Source organism: Amphiura filiformis, chromosome 8 (assembly GCF_039555335.1).
Source record: "Amphiura filiformis chromosome 8, Afil_fr2py, whole genome shotgun sequence".
Taxonomy (NCBI): domain Eukaryota; kingdom Metazoa; phylum Echinodermata; class Ophiuroidea; order Amphilepidida; family Amphiuridae; genus Amphiura; species Amphiura filiformis.
This window is the reverse complement of record NC_092635.1, coordinates 67,370,579-67,391,815: the sequence shown is the minus strand read 5'-3', so window position 1 is coordinate 67,391,815 and position 21,237 is coordinate 67,370,579. Positions and strand designations below refer to the sequence as shown.

Genomic DNA, 21,237 nt, shown 5'->3' with positions numbered 1-21,237 from the left:
ATCTTCACGCCAAAAGATGACAGACTTTTACAATTCAGGTATGAAGTATTGGAAATAGTCGTGTGATTAACACCATTTACAGCAATATATAGCTATACAAATGTCTGTAAAGATCACCTTATACGTGACATCTCTTTAAATTATTATGTAAACATGAGACCAGAAGTAGGAAAACTAGACTATGGATCACCATCCCACGGACTAAAAAGTGTATGCTATGAGATTGCATGGTTTGGGGTGATGGCCAGGAAACAATAAATCCGGGAAAGTATCTGATGTCACTGCGCTGAATAAAAGTTTTATCATCTTTGACTGGTACTAGACAAATCATATATTATTATTCCATTTAAAATCCACACTACCCCTGTGGAAGATTTTGGAAATATCTTCCACAGAGGGAGTATGAATTTCAAATGGAATTAATACATTAACAGCTCCATCTGAAACCCACTCTCCCTCAGGGGAAGATTCAGGTTGAATCTTTCTCCGAGGTTGTATGAAATTCAAACGGCGCTGCCTAATGTGCTCATTCCATTTGTAATTCGTACTCCCCATGTGGCAGATATTTCTAAATTCTTCCACAGGAGTAGTGTGGATTTTAAATGGAATAGCCCATTCGAAGGTTGACTTCGCAGCTTTAACGATAAATAAAAATGTTACTTGGTTCATTGGACTGTAAGTTTGATTTACCAAGCACTTATTCTATGGTTTCTCAACTCATGCGAACAACCATATCATTTTTAAAAGGACACCAATGCAAGAATTCAAATTGTATGTCGGTAACAAACATATTAATAATTAATATCCAAAAGACCGGACATTTGACTTTATGGCACCGCTAAATCAATTAAATGACATACATGCAGTCTAAACAAGTTTAATGTATTATTACAATGACGTAGGACTTAATGATGTATTTTATTGTAATCTGATTGCACTCATGGCTGGAGATCTTTATACAGCGGAAAACATTCGGCTCTTTTCCCGCCAAATTGACGCGTAAAATTGTGCATTTTGGTATTGAATACAAGCAGACGATAATTTGATTTTGATATAAATATGTCATCAATTTTAATTTGTCATAACTATGTGTAAAGGAAGTTAATCGGTACACTCATTTATAGCGATATTATGATTTAAATGGCTTAACTTTGTATTTAACTCTCTAAAAGTAAAAGATTTCTTTATTTTATATATTTTACAGATAATAGTAACTAAGCTAGTTTGTGATTTGCACTCTATAAGGTAAAGCTATATACATGATGTAGACTATGATCAGATCGAACAGTTTCAATTCCTCCGGAGCGATAATTCGCATGGGTATTTGATATGATGGCTTATAACGGATAACACGTGAGATTTAACATCTTATGGGACCTGCTTGAAAAGTCTAAGGTCTTGCCTGAGGTATCTTGTTGCTAGCTACAAAATATATCCTTCAGATTTGACGGATAAACTCGGATTTATTATTGGTTCTTTCGCGCCTTCAGGTAACTATCAAACTCTAACATGATTGACTGCGATAATGACATGTAAACGAGACGTTTGATGGCTCTCAACATGTTAAAAACGGTACCTGTTTTAAAACGTTTTTAATAAAATTATTAAGCCTTCTTCCCGATATAAAAATGAGTAGTTCCTTTCTACGGATAGTCCCTTGTGAGATACAATTGCTATTGAGATTTTGTCGACGGTAATAAGCGCAAAATACAGTATCTTTTACAGGCATATGTTCCATTACTATAATAAAATTCCTATTAATGGCATTTTCTTTAAAATGTTGTGGGTAGCCTTTTCTGCCAATACAAATAGGTATTGGGTGTCCCGCAAAATGTGGCGATATATTGAGTAACATCAATAGTTACTCGAGATTCAAAATATATTACTTTGTTTACTCAATAATGATCACGTCACCATCTTGAATTGCCTTAAAAATTTGAAATAAAACATTGAAATACTTAAAGGTAGTTTAAACAACAAAACATGGCCTTTTATTGGACTGATTGATGTTAAACGTGTTTGGCTCTATTAGGATAGAGATTATTGTTTATGTTTAGGATTGGGATTTGGTTTTAGAGTGAGGATTAGGGTTATGGTTGATGGTACCACTTATCTCATGTTGTTCCAAAATGTGTTATGTAAACGCAGTAGAAACGCTTAAACTTAATATTTTTACCTTATGTACCTTTCTGTAATAGCCCATAATGACCTTTTTACATACCAAACCCAAAGTAATATTTATTTTTTAAGCAAAACCAAATCACAAGATATGATATATCGCATGGAAAATTTGAATATTATGTTCTGGATGCAAAAAAATATAATGCGGATGCAAGTCCCATTGAAGCAGAAACAGATGAAATTCCAAGAGACGATGTACTAATCACTTAAATCCATTACCTGGATGTACGTGAATACTTCAAAACCTACATTCCGCAAATTACGTCGAATCACTTCTACTGTCTGTGTTCATCATGAATAAAAAGCAGGACACATTTTGACATTATTTTTGATTGGGATGTATCAATCGTACCTAAAACCTTAAAATACTGATTTAATTTGTTGCCCTGCTAAAAAAACTTTCTCGCGTAGCTCTCAAATAGCAAGGATGTATTTTTTTGATATCTTTGGTGTTTTATATTCACAACAATATTTCTGCCGAAAATGTTATAAGATATTTTAAAGAAAATTTGACTAAACACATGTTTACAACTGTACATCGGGCAAGTAATGGCGGTGTTACAACTTTCCCAGTGAATCTAAAATAAATGTATTTGTTTAAAAAAAATGAGAAAAAACGAAACAAAACTTTAACAAAACTATTTGTTACTCAATGAATTAATTGCGCTTTCCAGTTTACTGTGATCACTGAACGTTTAACTTTTTTCTAAAACTTACAAATGTTATTGTATCAATTCAAGCTACAACTGAAGCAAAACACTGTGTTTTGAACCAAAAATAGGGTAAAATTGTAGACTTGTAACAAGTAACAAAATTCTCCTCCTTCTGGGCTAAATGTAGGGGCCAAGTTACGGAGAAAGAGCATGTATTGTGTTGGTTTTACTGGTGGGCCCCCTACATGTAGCCCAGAAGGAGGAGAATTTTGTTACCTGTTATAAGTCTACAATTTTCCTCTATTTTGGCCTAAAACACAGTGTTTTTAGGTTAAAAAGTAACTTATGCACAGGGCAATTGTTGCTTTAATTTGTCTTTTTTGTGTAGGATTGTCTCCCATTGATATATTGAGGGGGACGTGTCCCTCTGTCCCCCCACTTCTGCCTCCTATGCAAACCCCAATATGTGTCAGGTAAACTGAGCATAGTTTTTGTTACAAAATGAAACCGTGACCTATTTTCTGTATACGTTATGTATCACATCTTTGACGAATTCATCAAGCAATCCGTGAACAGGTAATTAAGTTTCGTACGCCATATTAGACGTATTGTTTACGCCAATTTGAAGAAACTAAATTCAATTCAATTCAACAATGATATCTCTTTATCTCCTACGTTATAACATTTCAACGACTTAAAACCTTCTTCAAGCAATCACTTCCTTAAGAGATATGATACAGTTCATATTTGCTAAGTATCGGAAGATGTAAGAAGGTTATTTTCCAAAATTATACATCTTTACGATCACATAACCAAGTTAAAGTTAAGTGTGATACAGGTGTGTAGCGTTTGTTGAGTTTCATATGCTTCTTGCTTACATAGGAATGCTTCGATATTATCTTTAAGCAAAGAATCTTTAATTTATAGGTTAACAAAATAGAGCTTGTTTCTTGTTATTTTAAGTTAGGGTAGGTATTTCTTTGAGTACACTGTAATCTGTATTTTGTTGAAAAACTTAAGACAGTAAAACAGGAACTAAAGATGCGCTGTTATCGAGGGATTGAAAAAAATCACTTTTGCCTCATTAACAAAGTCTTTTTTCCCTGTTTTGAGTTGAATTAAAAAACGATTCTGAATGGCATCCTACTAACAACATTTCGTAGGGCACGTTGATAATAACCATAATTTGCAGAAAATGTAACTAAAAATAGTGGAATTATGGTTTAAAGAAAACAGTGTAAAGTCCTTACCTATAGGTATAATCGTTCACACCAGCATCAACAAAGTCAGTTACTTTGACAACACTACACAATAATCCAGTTATTCCGTGTTTTATTCACAATAAAACCACATATCAATCCACATTTGAATCTACCAAATATTATAGTCTATTTATCACACAACTGGTAGTAATCAAGAACGCATTTGCTGAACAATTACCACGGAGAAGTATCGCCGTTAGCCAGTCCATGCACTGTAAGAAGGGATCGGTTTACTCCCAGCTTGCCAATCTAAAGCAGGAGTCTCAGTAGGTCGATGCCCATTGGACAGGCGTGGCTGGTGCTCATGAATTATTCATGTCACTAGAACCCATCTGACTGACTGAAGAACATTTTCGTTCGTAATAAAATTGGTACAGCGTTATGATACATTTGACTGCCCACGCTTGCTTCTATTCGGAGAATTCAATTGGGTGCCTGTTGTGACGACACCGAGAAATTTTCTTAATGCACACGGCGTTATCGTGGTTATGGAAGCATAAAAAACTGGACTCGTAATGGTACGCACTTAAAATGCTTAGTCGGATGATAGAGGACGTATTTTAACGCTTCTATAATAACGGATATAGACTGGTTTGAAAGGAATGTTATTTGATTCTGTTGGAGAAAAGTATACGACAGCACAAGTGGCTTGGTCTTGTTTAGAAAGCTTTATCAATTGTTATTTCTGTTTTAAATCATATTAAAGGCCTGTTCAGTGATTTGCTCATCTGGATGATCGTAAAAATAGTGGTAGAAAAGGTATACGACAACAAAAGTGGTTTTGGTCTTGTTTAGAAAGCTTTATCAATTGTTATTTATTGTTAATGTCATAGATGTGATAACATGGTCTGCTAGTGGTTAAGCTAAAACCCGCGTATTAAAAGACAATAGAAGACATTTTCACGAATCTGAAAATTTTCTACTTTAAAGTAGAGAAATGATCTAAATATATTTGAACGGTGCTTCAATTTTTGTTTTTGCCAAAGTTTTCATTTCAAAAAGACCTAATTTGAATTACTTATTCTTCACGTTTAGGCAATATATAAACAATTTGGATGTTGTTATCGCTGAATGGGCCTCTAGATAAACACATAACAAGAGAAAAAAAACCTACCTTGGCTGTTATAATGGGACCTAATGCGTGTCAATAAGATTGATGTTGAAAAAACAAACAAAGACCACTTTTTATCATTCTTGCCATTACTTAATTCAAAACATAATAGCTACCACTATAATGTACAATTAGAAATAAAATTATTACTTATTGCAATGTATTAGCTAAATCAGTTGATTTGTAGCGATCAGTAGATTTGTAGAATTTTGCAAAAATCTTGCAACGCTTATTCAAGGCTGAAGTTCATTTATCTTAAAGGCTTTTTTGAACATTAAAAACGGGTATTTTCACAACAGAGCGAGGAAATCATATTATGCATAAAACCGATTTTATTTGCAACACTGTCATAATAAATACAAACTTTGGGCAAATTAGTTGGAAAGGAGAAGGTCAAAACTGCACATAACTGTAAAATGCTTCAGGCAATTTGCCTTTTTGACTCTTGTTTTTTTGGTGTAAAGTTATGGTTATTGGTTATGCATTCGAGAGTCATTTCGCTATCGTGTTTGATAGATCAATGTTGTCATGTTTTGCAACACATGTTAAATAAGCTGTTGATATTTAAATGTGGACAATATTTATTCTGATGAGTAAACTGCATAGTTTAAAGCAAGTTGCCTATTTTGAACAGTCTAAAGTTGCGTTGAAGTGCAATTGTAACAACATTTTTGATGCGATTATCCGTCGTGATCGGCTGTGTTTACTTCCGAACTTCCATCGCTTTACACGGTGTCATGTATCATCGATTTCTACTAGATTCTGACAGGAAAAGACTCTAGCCTTGAATATGAAGCTATTGGTGAGCAAATTCAAAGCTAGAATTCTCGAGTATTTGTACACATAAGAGGTAAACTAGAAAGGTTATCAAATGATGTGGTTGTATTGTATTATTATTATTTTCTCCATAGGAGGGGACGTCTCAGTAGAAATTGACATTTTTCAATAACGTCGGTATGAAATTGTAGAGGTAAATGACATTTTATTTCATTTTGACCGTTTCTATGGCAACAGGAAAGATTTAGATTTTTTTAAATGTACATTCAATTGTTCATGCTATTGGTTCTAACAATACAAACATTTTAAGCAAAATCAATTTATTGACCGATCACGCCGAGGATAACTAAATAGGTTAGGTGAACTACTAGCAATTTTAATTAGCAACAACACAATTTAAAAATTGTGTTGTTGGTGTTAAGGTCAGCAACTATTTTATACTGTTGCCATTTGGTAGTTCACATCATCTTGCGTATGGTAGTGAGCTTTGGCAAAAATTGCATTGATCGTTTCATAACGAGAGTGTAGAAGAATTCGAATATCACAGATAAACTTTTGTAGGTCTTGTAGTTCTTGAGTTTTGTTGTAAAGAGGGCTGGAACAACAACACTTTTGTAAAACGTACATATCTCCTTAACAACAATAAATCAAGCAAGTGTTCAAAGTGTTTGTTTTGTAGAATGAACTTTTGCAAAACATCAAAGTGTTATTTGCCAATAATATATCAATTTAGATAATGAAAATCGATATTGTGACTGCTTCGACCAACAATACCTCATCTACCCTTAACATACTGTCTTTCTGGAGTTAAAATGAAAATATAAGTATCCTAACCCATGCTTTTTTTGGGACGGGGGGATCTATGTGGGATACATATTTCATTTTTATTACACTTGGAAACCCCCATAAAAACAACTAAACAAACAAAAACCAAACATCCAGCTAAGGAGTAAAAATCTGAACATTCGGAATTTACCAAGTCCAAGGACATTACTTCATCGGAAATCATGATTAAAACATTTGAGTAGCTTCTTGTGGGAAGATACACTAGTTGAGTGAACGTTGTTTATTAATAGACGAAAGTACATTCAAATGCAAATACTAGGGCTATCGGTCGCGTTTTTTAAATCTTGTAAATATCTTACTAATCGGATCAAAAGTACAGTAAGTCTACAATCCCCTGATAAGTGTCATTTCAAGATGTAAACATGGAATTATATAGACAGTTGGGACGTGAACTTGTTGCTTTTGAAAATGAAGTACGTCGAAGTCATGATAAATAGCGAGAGTTCAGATCGGATGCAAAAAGCGAATCATAAAAATATACAAAGCGGATCATAAAAATACACATTTGTACAAACTTTTGGCAAATTAGTTGGAAAGGCGAAGATCAAACCTGCACGTTTATATTGATACATGTCTGTAAATACTCCAGGCAATTTGCCTTTTTGACATTTGTTTTATAGTATAAAGTGTGCATTTTTAAAAGTATGAAAACATGCGATTTTAAACAAGTTAATTATGTACCTTAGAATAGGTATTATAATAACATAATTATACATTTACTCGAATTAAGTTCGAATTTGCACAAGATATACATTTTAGTTTAAAGCAAAGGTTGCCTATTTTGAACAGTCTAAAGTTGCGTTGAAGTGCAATTGTAACAACATTTTTGATGCGATTATCCGTTGTGATCGGTTGTGTTTACTTCCGAACTTCCATCGCTTTACACGGTGTCATGTATCATTGATTTCTACTAGATTCTGACAGGAAAAGTCTCTAGCCCTGAATATGAAGCTATTGGTGAGCAAATTCAAAGCTAGAATTCTCGAGTATTTTTACACATAAGAGGTAAACTAGAAAGGTTACCAAATGATGTGGTTGTATTGTATTATTATTATTTTCTCCATAGGAGGGGACGTCTCATTTTCTTGACAATCAGATTTGAAATAAATTGTTTCTTTAAAGAACTTTTGTTTACACACGGTGTGATTAAAATGCTTTTAAGTTGTTAACCTGGTCGGAGACACTTACTGAGTTCAAATAAATAATTAATAAATAGGAATTAATAAACATAAAACCGTTCTTAAGAGAGATTGGTGAACACTACACTTACAGAAAATGAGCATTCCTTTAAAGTATTCCAGGAGGCGAAAAATGCTCTATAAAGTTATTGCATTTAAAAAGCACTGTGTTATTTTTAGATGTTTAATTTTAGAACTTTAAAGTATCCTTTAAAGTATTCCAGGGGGCGGGAAAGGCTATATAATGAAATTACATTTAACAAGCACTGTGTTATTTCTAGGTGTTTAATTTTAGAACTCTATCGACCAATTTTAAACATACCATTTTCACAGTATTGGAAATTAAAAAAAAATCATTTTTCAATTTCAAATTTCGAGGAGAGCGTGGCCTAGCGGTTAAGGCATAGGACTGTAAACCCAAGGGTCAAGGGTTCGAATCCCAGGTCCGGCTCTTTGTGTCCTTGAGCAAGACACTTCACTCTACTTGCTTAGTGCTTCGGAGGGCACTTTAAGCTGTCGGTCCCGTGTACATGCATATTTTCTCACATTAATGTAGTGTGCACGTTAAAGAACGTCACAGGCTATTCGAAAAGAGCAGGGGATCATCCCGGTCATGTTGACTGTACTTCAAAATACACTCATCTACTCTAGGTTCCAGAGTAAAAAATAAGTACAGCTTGTCTGTACGCAGTGCGACAATACTCATACATATGAGGGAGGCACTTATAAGGAAGAAGAAGAAGAAGAAAGACGAAGCAGATAGAGATGAGTTGTAGGTGAACAATATTATTTCCCGACATATCAACAGGCAAAGTAAATAAAAATAATAATTTGTCTTACAGCCAGAGGAGGAGTTTAATAGAAACACTATTGCCAGGAGCTTAACATGTAATTATCATTACAATAAATAACAAGTATATAACATTATACAATGAACTACGGGGTCAACAAAAGCAAGTAAACTATACAAAAAGTGCACTGGAACAAGTGATTAAAATCACTGTGTACCATGGGACACCAGACTAAACCAAACGATATTTGAAACCAAAAAGACAGGTAAACAACCAACGTTTCCAGCAATTATAATACTCTTCCACAGAGACGTAAACACACTATTATGTGTCTAGTTATTTAAAACAACATATTGCACACGTGTGAGTAGTTCATTTAATAACAATCGCTATATGATGTTTAGAATTTACGCACATAGACTCATGCGAATTTAAAACGTTATTAACTTTGTTTAATTAATCAGTGTGTCAGTGTGTCAAAAATGACACATAATCGTTTTGAAAATCAATATAGACACAAGATGTAAGTAAATTATTGAGACAATGTATCAGTAATGACAATATTGGTTTGATCTTAAAGCTTCGAATGATCAGGATAAACTTGCACGCGATGGTTGTTTGGTGGGGAAAAACTAATTTTCTTATGTGGCTCGCACGTGACGATACAAATATGTACCATTGAATCTAGATTTGATTCACATTGTTTATGTTTACTGTTTGGGCACAATCATCACACGCCGTGACATAGTTATTCGGGTTAACTACCATAGCAATGAATGAATACAATTTTGACTATATCGCCCTGCACTACCGCGGTACCGATGCATTGAACCATAGATGTCAAAGAAATGTTAATCACTCACACCTGTCAGATTAGTATCATTGAAAAGAGCGATATTGTAGTCAATCTATGATTGCAGTCATACACAGGTGATGAGTGCAACCTGCCTGTAGTGCAGCGCGGTACATTCAAAAATTGTATCCATCCATTGCTATGGTAGTTAATCCGATTATGACGTCACTTCTACGACGTATACCAACCCAACCTCTTCTTAGAGTTAAGGGCTTGTGAACCAGATAGACAAAAGACTATTGTTCCTTTTGATAGTGCGAATAAACTGTAATCACGAATAACCATAACATATTCTTAGCATTGCCCGCATTATGCACACCAACATCGACGCCATTATAAACTGCGCCAATCAAGTACAAAAAGGCGTTTGGTAAAATATGTCGCCTAATGTAGTTTTCAAGAGTACAAGACATTAGAGCATGTTTAATACACAAGTGGTACATTGAATATTTACTATAAATACACTGAGCTCAAAAAGAAACTTATAATTTTTTACAACTTGTGAATCACAAGGTCATATCTTAAAATACTGTCAATCAAAATGAACCAAAATTACACACAGGATTACCTTAATACTCTACTCAAAACACATGTCAGTAACCAAACAGTTATCCAACTGACACAACAGCAAAATGCACTGTCATGGGACAGCTTCCTGGACTCTCTTTACAACATAACTCAAGAACCACAGGACCTACAAAATTATATCTGTAATATTTGAATCCTTCTACACGCTCACTATGAAATGATCAATACAATTTTTGCCAAAGCTCACTACCATTCGCAGGATGCTGTGAACGACCAAATCGCAACAGTTGAAAATAGTTACTAACCTTAAGCCGAGGATAACTAAATAGGTTAGGTGAACTACTAGCAATTTTAATTAGCAACAACACAATTTAAAAATTGTGTTGTTGGTGTTAAGGTCAGCAACTATTTTATACTGTTGCCATTTGTTAGTTCACATCATCTTGCGAATGGTAGTGAGCTTAGGCTTCTTGAGTTTTGTTGTAAAGAGGGCTGGAACAACAACACTTTTGTAAAACGTACATATCTCCTTAACAACAACAAATCAAGCAAATGTTCAAAGTGTTTGTTTTGTAGAATGAACTTTTGCAAAACATCAAAGTGTTATTTGCCAATAATATATCGATTTAGATAATGAAAATCGATATTTTGACTGCTTCGACCAACAATACCTCGTCTACCCTTAACATACTCTTTCTGGAGTTAGAATGAAAATAAAGTATCCTAACCCATGCTTTTTTTTTTGGGACGGGGGGATCTATGTGGGATACATATTTTATTTTCATTACACTTGGAAACCCCCATAAAAACAACTAAACAAACAAAAACCAAACATCCAGCTAAGGAGCAGGGGGGGTGGGACATACTTCTCTGGCAATTCCAGGGCAATCCCGACGGCAACACCACGGGAACACGATTTGTTTTATGCGCATGTCTAGCGCATGCGCATTTTGAACAATTAGCGATATCAGCCGTTAAAAACAGCCTGTGATCTTCAATCAGCTGATCGTAAATAACAATCCCGGAGTTGACCAGCTTCAACACACGGTTACAATCGAATCGTGACAATGGGAATTCAATCTTTACTCCCTAAATTCAAGAATATAGAAAATAAAGTTTCTGCCAGGGTTTCTGCCGCGGATTTGGGCGTTGAAGTGCAGGTATTGACGCCATCAATTTATGGATCTACACATGAAATATTAACGAAGTACACTGCACAACCTGGAATTGATCCACGAAAGTAAGTTAAGCTTAAGCTTATTAAATACTATGTAATGTAGATGGTAATGGTATACCATCTACATGTAGTGAAATTTGTTATGATCATTTTAAATCGGGTGTGGTGCTGAATCCAGTTACAATTTTGTGGATCTTGTGGTTCTGTATAAATTATGATGTGAAAAGAGTTGAAACGCAACATCTTCCTAATTGACATATTCTCAAGAACCACAATTATTTACAATACTATTCATATATTAAGAAATTATTTTTAAGTGTGTGACTTGTATTCGGTGATGAAGGAAAGGATTAAGGGCTTATTTTTCATTAATCTCCTATTCTAAACCATGAAAATTGTCTTTTTATAGCTGCGTGACCAAAAGAGCATCCTGTACCGTTGATTGGTTTTAATGTTACCTGGTCACATTCCTAATGAAGTAAATTTTTAAGAATACATGACAAGCCGTTCCTATGCCAACCTGTCTTTGCGTCAACCTGCACCACATTTTTTGAAGACAACTCGTCACTGACCAGTGACCAACCTGTCCCTTGCTTGCTGGAGGGAATAAAGCTAAGGTAGTTGACTATATATATTGTCAAGGGACGGGTAGACTATATTGTCAAGGGCAGTGGTGTTCTGTGTATGGGTCACTTGTCAGAGCGGGCAAAATCCTGGTGTGCGGTAGATTTACCCGGTCACATGGTAGATTTTCTCAGGCAGAGGTGTAAAATAGGCTGATTTAGCATAATTTTTCAGGTTTTCCTTCATGGTCAAAGCCATGGGGGGTGCAGGTGACCCCTGCCACAGATACGCTACTGGTCAAGGGGTGGGTTGGGATAGGGACAAGTTGTATATCAACCAATTTTTATGTCACTTTTATGCAATTATGGTTCTTACAGGTACCCCGGTATGTCAATGATTTCTGCTAAGCAGTAGATGTGTTGGTTGGGCAAAATGTTACGCCCATAGTTGCTTTTGACGGGGAAGGTCGAGCTACAAGCAAAGCAGCACACAAAGGAAGAAAGAAAAGGGTATGTATTAATTCATGTATTTACATCTTCATTCTTGGTAATTGAAGTAAAAAAAAATCAATCTGAAAAGATATGTACAATGTATGTGAAACGCTAACATTGACATATTTTGGGTATAATCGCGAATTTTAGGTTTGGCCACAAATTTTAAGATTTTTCCAAGATACCCATTTTTAAAGTATTCATTTTCCAAAAAAACCCATAAGTTTTCACAAAATTGAAAGAACCCACGGTGATCTGTAATACAATCCATGCAGAAAAAAGTACCGGTATAGAAAATAGACCATAGCAGAATGGTAAACTGCATATCCGTCAATACATGCTTTTTCCATGGGAAATGAACTTTGCTGCTTGGATGATGTCACGATGAGGTTAGCATTTATTCCGTATTGAAAAGCGTGTACTGACGGATATGCAGTCGACCGCCCTCATCATGCGCATATTTTGGGGGGGCTTTGGGGGCGCCAGCCCCCCGGAGTCAAAGCAGGGGGTGGCCAAATCGAAGGGGCAGCGGAAGAAGAAGGGGCGGCAAAAAGAATTAGTAAAGAAAAAGGGGCGGAAATTTTGAAAAAATTGTACTATATATCAAAATGTGTTGCTTTTGGGGCGCTAGCGCCAAGAAATCCTTTTTTTTGTTCTTCACTTTTTCAAGCGACCGTAAAAAATTGGGGCAACCTTTTCGGGCTGCTGAGGAAGGCGGCAAAATTGAATTTTCTTCAGCCCCGGGGTAGGGCGACCACGATGCGCCACTGCTCATAGGACTTAATTTTAACGAATTCAACTCTGCGCCACGTAATTTAATTTTAAAAAATGCAAATTTGAACTTTTTGCGAAAATGCACACATTTTGGTAATATTATGGATAAACATGATAAATCACACAAATCAGGAATTTTGTGAAATTGATGCATAAAATTTGCTCTAAAAATCATACATTTTTCCGGTGCTTACCAATACAGTGTAGTTAAGAAATACAAATTAGGGCACCAAATCTGTGTGGGTACTTGTACTGTCTGTGTAATCATTGGGAATTTCAATATTTCTCTGTTTGTGTTTGCTTGTTTTTTTACACCCAAGTACTAGATTTTCCTTGGGTAAAGCTCAACCTCACTTTTGTGTTTATGCATGCATCTAATGTACCTCAATTTTCCTCAAATTTTGATATCTAAATTTGCATTTCTTTCTTCATGTCATCAGGAGAAAAAGACAGGAGAAGGCTAGAGCCCTGCACCACCATGCCACACAAAATGAGTTTGCAAGTAAGTCTATGATGTATGACATGTACATTGTACGAGGGGGTATCCAAAAGTTGTTGACATCACCCAGAAGTGAAAGAGCTATTTTGATGAAATTATGTCAGTGTAATCACTGGTCCTTATGTACATTATGGTTCAGAAATGGTCTCATAAGTATAAGTTTACTTTCTATCCAGATGGCACTAGGTGGGCAGTAGCTATAGGCGCATAACCTGCAAGATGGTGAAAATTGAGGAACGTAAGCGTGATTAAGGTTCCTGCATTTGAAGGGTTAGGCCTACAATGCTCATAAAATCTATGATGAAATGAAAGCTATCTCACGGTGATGATTGCCCATCATATTGCACTGTTGCTTTTTGAAAAAGGAATTTCCAAACTGGCCACATGTCCCTCACAGGTTAGCCAAGAAGTGGGCGTCCATCACTTATGGATGGCGCGCCACAGTGAAGAAACTCAAGGAAGTGGAGGATCTTATCATGAAAAGGTAATGCGCCTACTGCCCATCTAGCGCCACCTGGAAAGAAAGTAAACATACTTATGAGACCATTTTTGAACCATGTACATAAGGACCAGTGATTACACTGACAAAATTTCATCAATATAGCTCTTTCACTTCTGGGTGATGTCAAAAACTTTTGGATACCCCCTCGTATATACACATGTATCATACAGTAAAATCGATTAAGCAACCGTTCACAAACACTTGTTGGGGGGCACAGATGCAAAAAAAATTTCATCGTGAAAATTTTTCGGCCCCCTTTTCAGATCTCAAAATTTCAGGGCCCCTTTTGACATGAAAATTATGGGTCAACCCCATATACTCAATTTTCCCGGAAAATTTGTGGTCAATTTTTCAGAGCCCCTCTCCCCTAGAAGGGTCAAAACTTTTAAGAGCCCCCTTTTGCATCAGCCCCCCCCAACAAGTGTTTGTGAACAGTCCCTAATGTAGACAATTCCATGATCATCCACCATGAATGGGCTGCAGTTTCAGCAAAGTTAGTTTTTGAATAGAAAGGAATTTGCCATGTACATTGTATTTTAGCCACTGATTTTTAGTTTACTACACATACTTAGGGACACAAACTCATTAAATAATCCAACCCAAAAAACCTGCTGTATTGCTAACATTACAACCCTTTTGTAGTGAGCAGCCATGTGACTGCAGGGTTAAGGATGTTGTGAAAAACCTGCATTATATTTAAATACAATTTTAAATCATCCTTTTTTGATTTAAAATGCTAAATATGTAATTGTCCCATGCCAAGTAACTGTGATTTGGTAGGCAAATGTACATTGTATTTATTACGGCAAACCCTTGCTCATTCATTTGTGATTAAGCCAGTCTCCGGGAAGAGACTATAGTTTCAGTCACAGTTTTGGTCACCTTACACCTTCAAATGTGCTCAAAATTTACACTGATGTAAAAAAAAAAGATTTCTTTAATTTAACTTCATATGAGGAAAGTAGTTGTGAATTTGTTGATAATTTATTTTTTCTGTGTGCCCTCTTGTGGCTGTGGTGTACACCTCACACCTTTGTGCGGAGAATGTCAGTGGAAGTTGGAGCTACATGTAAGAAAGCGTGAGTACCGGTACCTCAAACTGCTTTGAAATGAATTTGAAATGTTGTCGCTAACAGTGGCATTTTCATAATCACTTGCACCATTTTGCCAATGTTTGCCACCAGCAGTAATTTGTCTCCCAGAATATCATTGTATCCCACGTATCATTTTCAATTTGCAGTAAAAACTTGTTCGATGTGAAATAATATTTTATTCTATTTCTTTTTTAATTTATAGGTTGGTGTGTGTGGTAAGGCAAAATATTGACCAAGCCCTGGAAACTGATAACTCAGGCAACTGGTAGTCAGGAACCATATTTGAGATCGAAAAGTTGCAATAAACATTCCTCTGCGAGTCTGTGTACTGTGTACTACTGTGACATTTGTGGCAACAAGCAATCGACAAGTAACTTTTAGATTTTACATTCCAATTTAGAAATTAAATCTAAGCAGTGGACTGTGGCAACAAGTGTTTTAGGATTAATATTATGAAGCTCAGTTACACTACCTGATTCATATTGGGCTGCCTGCACAGGTACACCATCGCTGAGGTAGTTGGAGGTACATGTACTTGGCTGGTACTGTGCAGTACCAGGTGAGTACCAGTTTAGAACCAGTGCAGTACCACTGCTGGTGGATCCTGTGCAGTGGCATAATTGGTACTGTGTAGGTACTTTGTGTGTACCAGTCTGCAGATGGCCAAAATAGGAATCTTGTAGTGATAGATTGGATAGACAGCTGAGAACATCATGCTTGTAAGCTTTCGGTTGAGCCTTTTGTTTGAGCCTGGCCCTATCAGGGCCCGAGCTTCGTCTGCCCGGACCGACTGGTTAAATAAACCTGCAGGGGTCACTCCCATTGTGGCCTGTACACCTCCCGCGATAATCAACTTTTAAAATGCACCTTAAACAAGGATTTAACCCTTGGCTAAAACGATACCCTAAACAGATATCACACGCCTGTTTTCACACCCTAAACATATTTTATTCCTTGCATCAAATTTCATACCCTAAATTTCATTTCCACGTATTAGCAATTGCAATTTTGCTACCCTTTTTCCAATTTTTCATGTTTTAACACCTTAAACACGATACACACGTATCGTGCCCGGGATCGTGTCTACCCACGAAAAACTACCCTTTTTACGCATTTTTATTATCGCGGATGGTGTACATGCCACAATGGGAGTGACCCCCTGGGAAATAAACAAATTTGTTCTTGGTTAAAAAAACACAAGAGCAGTCATATCATGATTTAACCTAAGTAGTCCTCCATCCCCCAATTAGTGCCCCACACTGAACTCTTTTGACTCAAAGGTGCAACTAACCCCATTCGCCCATACACTCAATTTATTTCTATTATGTTCTCAGAATCTTCCTTCCTATACTTTGTACAGAGTTAAAGAGTCCAATATAATCAACACTTGGACTCAAAACTTGGACTTTGTTGGATAGGCTCACTTTCCCCAAAAAATTGTTTTCCACAATTTTTGACCAAAACTCATTTTTGACCAAAAATCACATTTTGACCAAAAACCAAATTTTTAACAAAAATCACATTTTTACTAAAAGTCATGTTTTTGACCAAAAAGATTCTGAAAACATAATGATAAAATTGGATGTTTTTAAAGCCCAATACAAAATTTATTGGTCTCGCTATGAGTTAAAAATATTGGACTTGACTTCGTCTCGTCCAATATTTTAAAACTCATAGCTCGACCAATAAATTTATGTATTGGGTTCAAACCATCAATTCTATATCATTATTGTCAGGGAAATGCAAGTATTTTGAAACACTCCCAGCTAACTCAGTCATGTGGCAATATATGGCCTTGCGATCAGCAAACTGAGCTAGTTCTTCATGAAATGAAGATTTTGAATTATGATCACCATGAACACAAGCTATTGCCAAAAAATGGGGAAAAAATGCAAATGGACATTAAAGATGAGAGAAGAATGACTACAATCTCAAGACTTAGTAGAACCATGCTATATAAAAATAACATTTTATTAAACCTCTTTACATGGTATCTGAAGAATTACTTTACATTATTGAAGGCAAATTTGGTAACTTTTAACACAATCACTGGCAGATGATGTTAACAATCATGACTTTGTATGTGTAAAATGAAAAGAATAATAAATTAAAAGCATAATCATTTGCTTTGCTTGAATTTATTTCAGTGTTGCATTTGAGTAGGAATAGAAATACATGCAAGATGGGTAAATATCATATAAACAATGGTATCAGACTCCGCATAGTTCAGTGGCAGAGAAGATGGTTTGCCATTTTTTTCTTTGCTGATTATTGCTGTATGGAAGTATGGTTGGTTGACAACCTTGCGAAATTTGAAAATTCCAGTCAAGAGATGCATAATTTGACCTACTTGGGGCTTTCATTCCAGTTTTATGTGTTTGAGCCAAAAGGACCAAGGTTAAATGTTACGCACCATCAATGATCAAATAGAAGTAATCAGTGGCATAGCATAGGTCATCATATTGGGGGGTAATTAAAGCATCTGTGTCTGATTGACAGGCCTCGAATTAAGGATCTGAAGGGCACAGCAACTTTTTAGGGCAAGTTGTTAATTGCCTTGGATTTTCACTCAAAAGGCAAGGCAGCACGGCAGTTTGTAATATTTCAAGAGGGCATCATGGCAACTGTTGAAAATTTGAGAAGGGTGCCAAGGCAATTTCTCAAAAGTGAAGAAAACACACACAAACATAGATAGATGATTTTATTATGAAGGGGCAGGGCTGGGCCGGGCACCGACGCAACTTCATTAGAGGGCACGGCAAGTGACTGCCTTGGGTAAGGGACATATTTTGAGGGCATTATGGCAGTAGGGATGGGCACCCACGGCAAAATGCTGTGGGTGCCGTGGGTTAACTCGAGGGCTGCTGATTGAGGGGGCACAATCCATTTTCCGGCAATTTTCCAATTGGATTTTCTAAACTTTGCAATCGATTGGGGGGCATGTGCCCCGGCGTCCCTATGATGCTACATGGTTGCAACATGGATTCACTGTGATCATATGCTCCAAGAGCACCATCACAATTACTACATAGCTGGAAATTTTTACTAGGTTTTTATTTTTGCAGGTGGTACTACACCCCTTGATAAATTTGTGACTATAAATAATAATACACTGGTAACAAAAGTTATGTATATTATAGGGGCAAGGAATCCAGATATTATACTGGAATTTCAGTGACTCAAGACAAGTGATACGTTATTTATGATAAGAAAAGAGGTACCGCTAGAATGTATACCCCATTTATATAATGAACCACCTGTCTTGAATCACTGAAATTGCAGTGAAGTAATTGGATTCCTTGCCTCTATAATATACATAACTTTTATTACCAGTGTGTAGTTATTTTTTGAGAAAAATGCAAAATTAGTCACAAAATTGATCAGGGGTGTAGTACTGTCTCCTTAAAAGAGGAAGCCCCGCCAGAGTAGTTCTTCTGGGGTGAATCAAACCTCCAGGGAGTGAAATGTCTTTGATCATGTTAAGAAAATATTGCCAAACAAATGACCCTGGCATAGTATAAATATGCATTAGTTTTAGTCACTTGTAAATTGTCACTAACTAATTTGATAACCAGGCAGGTTTGGTTTATCCCAGAAGAACTGCTCTGGCTGGGTTTCCTCTTTAACTTCAGAATGGTAAATTTTATAGCTTGCAAAAATATTTTTGACCCATATGTTGTAATAATCGGAACTGTGAATGCAAGAAATTATACACTATACACCTATTGAGGTGCAATTTTCAAATTGTTATCCAGACCATATGGGTCAATTTTCAACATTAAAAAAAAAAAATTGGCAGATGCTTTAAGGGGTACTACACCCATGTGATAAATTTGTGACTATTTTTTGCATTTTTCTCAAAAATAATAACACACTGGTAACAAAAGTTATGTATATTATTGGGGCAAGGAATCCAATTACTACACTGAAATTTCAGTGACTCAAGACAAGCGGTTTAGTATATGATAGGAAACGAGGTACATCCTAGTGGTACCTTATTTCTTATCATAAATTGCTTGTCTTGGGTCACTGAAATTCCAGTGTAGTAATTTGATTCCTTGCCCTATAATATACATAATTACTTTTGTTATCACTGTGTTATTAGTTTGTGAGAAAAATGCAAAAATAGACACAAATTTATCGAGGGGTGTAGTACCCCCTTAATACCACGCAACATCATACTCTATTCTGATCATTTTTGTTGTGCCATTATATATTAAATTTTCTGACTGCACAGCTCTTTCAAAGACCCTGTATCATATCAATGTCCTGTATTATAATCTTGGCAGGCAGTTGGTGCATTATTCAGTTGTTTATGTAATTATTGGAGTAATTCTGGAGCTCTTTACCATAGTTTTGTTCTCCAGGAGCACAATCATTTCCGTAAATATTTTTGTTCACAAATAATTATTGTGCAGATCTAACCTTTAGTTTATTATTGGAGTTCATCAAACAGTGAAACAGTGCAATGTCTCATAAATTAGTTGCAAAGTTAGCCAGACTTTGACATAATGCCATTAACTACTAACAATTAAGTATTTCATTCAACTATGCTGATTTTTTTCCCCAACTGCTGAATGCTGGTACTTAAATCCAAACGACTAATCATGTTATAGTGCTATGTGAGAAGTTTGCGACAAATCCGTAGGTTGAAAAATCCATTGAGCTCCATTGAATAACCACCAAGAATAGTTCCCGCTGTTGATTCAAAAATCAATGGTTTCCTATGTCCATGGTATAGCCATCACAAGGTCCATTTTCCAAACCATCATGCATGCTTCCTGTAAAAAACAGAAGACAATAATAACAATAATTCTACATGACATAAAAAATTAAAAAGAAAAGCTTTTTACATGTACCCCGGTACTTGCTTTAAATAGCCTCTGGATGATCAATTAAGTTGAGTTAATACATTATCATCTTGACATTATTACTATTATCTCCATATATTTAACTTCAAAAATATAAATTGAGATAATTTATCATAAGAGCTATTTATCATCACCACATATTTATCTTGAGATTATTTTATAGAATTTATTAGTTCCAGAAAAAAGGTTTTGAGATGATGTATTCTCTTGAGATAATTTATTATCTTGAGATTTATTAATAAAACTTATCTCGAGATAATTTCTTGAGACACTTATTTCCAGATAAAAGATAACAAATTAGAGTCTTGAAATAATAAATTATTTTGAGATAAGTCATCTTATTATAACTTATTATTTCAAGATAATTTATCTCAAGATTATCTCAACATATTGATCTCCAGATAAAAAAGATTTAGAGATAATGTATTTTTTCGAGTGACTTATCAATTATCTCAAGATAATTTATCATCATGAGATATTTATCTCTGGACAAAAAGATATATAGAGAGAAGTTTTTTATGGAGATATTTATCTTGAGATACGGTAATTCATTATTTCCATTTATCTAAAGATAATTGTCTCAGGTTAATGGATTATCTCAGAATGATTAATTATCTCAGGATAATTGATTATCTCTGGATAATTGATTATCTCAGGGTAAATTAATCATCTAGAGATTATCAAGATAATTTACTATCAAGATAATTTATGATCTCCAGATAAATAATATCTTGAGATAATGTCTTTTTTCGAGATAATTTATTATCTCAAGATATTTATCTTCACAGGATTTATCTCTGGACAAAAAGATTATGGAGATATTTATCTTGAGATAATTTATTATTTCCATATATTTATCTTGAGATAATTGTCTCAAGGTAATTTATTATCTCAGGGTAATTGATCATCTGAAGATAATTGATTATCTCAAGATAATGATCTCCAGATAATTTATTATTTACTATCAAGATAATTTATCATCTCCAGATAAAACATCTTGAGACAATGTATTTTCTCAAATTATCTCAACAATTATCTCAAGTCCTGTCCTGTCAATGTCCCTGTTTGCAATATAAATTGAGATA

General features: G+C 35.4%; 1 protein-coding gene and 1 long non-coding RNA gene across 2 annotated transcripts in view; one reads left to right on the top strand and one right to left on the bottom strand.

Annotated features, from left to right (window-relative positions):
* LOC140159378 (major facilitator superfamily domain-containing protein 6-like) overlaps nucleotides 1–4,412 on the bottom strand; it is a 117,141-nt gene extending 112,729 nt beyond the window's left edge. The window contains exon 1 of the mRNA XM_072182831.1: nucleotides 4,085–4,412. The gene's annotated coding sequence lies outside the window, so the exon portion shown is untranslated. The remainder of the gene's footprint in view (nucleotides 1–4,084) is intronic.
* Nucleotides 4,413–12,313: 7,901 nt separating this feature from the next.
* On the top strand, nucleotides 12,314–16,024 carry LOC140158336 (uncharacterized). Its single transcript, XR_011859775.1, has 3 exons — nucleotides 12,314–12,430; nucleotides 13,627–13,688; nucleotides 15,484–16,024. It is a non-coding gene; the product is annotated as an uncharacterized lncRNA (long non-coding RNA).
* The last annotated feature ends 5,213 nt before the right edge of the window (nucleotides 16,025–21,237 follow it).